This window comes from Frankliniella occidentalis, unplaced genomic scaffold (genome assembly GCF_000697945.3).
Source record: "Frankliniella occidentalis isolate FOCC.00 unplaced genomic scaffold, Focc_3.1 Scaffold108, whole genome shotgun sequence".
In the NCBI taxonomy this organism is placed as follows: Eukaryota; Metazoa; Arthropoda; class Insecta; order Thysanoptera; family Thripidae; genus Frankliniella; species Frankliniella occidentalis.
The window spans coordinates 692,783-693,824 of NW_026267237.1; the positions used below are offsets into that span (position 1 = coordinate 692,783).

At 41.4% G+C, this 1,042-nt stretch overlaps 1 protein-coding gene across 2 annotated transcripts in view; it reads left to right on the forward strand.

The window, feature by feature from the left end:
* The window catches only part of LOC113214370 (glucose dehydrogenase [FAD, quinone]-like), a 40,748-nt gene that overhangs the window by 17,901 nt on the left and 21,805 nt on the right, over positions 1 to 1,042 (forward strand). The gene's annotated exons all lie outside the window — the stretch shown is intronic.

Below are 1,042 nucleotides of genomic sequence, written 5' to 3' on the forward strand. Positions count from 1 at the left end.
CCAAGCAGGCCCGGCCCCTGCCGAACGGAGTTGCCGGCGGAGCGAAGCGGAGCTGGCAACTTCGTTTGGCGGAAGGGCGGGCCTGCTTGTTTATCTCGTTAATGAACAAAACTATTTGCGAGCGCTGAGGAGACCGTGTCGCACTGGTCCAATACTTTCAGTATTTCAGACAAAATAATGCCCGACCCACATTAGGCTTTCGATGAAAAGGTAAGAGACACATTAACGAAGTGCTTTATAGGTGTTTGGTGTCGAACCGGCACCTCCCAAACCAAAAAAAAAAAAAAAATACGATTCGGCCAAATCGCGAAAAACAACGGAGGTAGTTTTTAGTAAATTTTGACAGACAACAAAAGTACTTTCTATTTCTAGACAACGCTCGTCCCTAACTCAAAGCTTTGAGTTAGGGACGAGTGACAAGTTAATGAAATTTGAATAAAAAAATACTAAAGAAAATTATTTTATTTTTTCTGGATATGTTTGCTATAATTTTGTCTGATGAAATTTGAGAAATTTGAGTTTGCATCCGCAAGTTTCCATGGAAAAGACGAGCTGAGCAGTAGGCCGAGTTGAGCCAGGGAAATTTCAACCAATCACAAATTTCCGCGGAAAAGTTTGACCAATAGAAACGATCGCCTGTTGTTTTGTACAACCCTATCCAAAAATTATATGAGCCTATGGCGTCGATACTCCCTGCTTTCAGTGGTCGCGTTTGAATAATAACAAGTTGCCGCTGTGTAAAAAGATGCAGCATAAGCGCTGTTTCGAACGTGACCGGTCAGCATCAGTCGACGATAGGCATTGTTAGCGAAGACTGTACTTCTGACTTCTAAATCGCATTTAAAAGAAGGCGCGGCGGCTAACAATGCTGCCAACCTCCTTTGCAGCTGGGGCCCGGCTCAGAGGAATATTTAAAAAAAAATATGATTTATAACCACAACTGTATATCCGCCATCTGATAATATTATTCATAGTAAGCAAAAAGTATGTGAAGCCAATTAGTACAACCAACCTATAACTAAAAATAAATATCATATCATTT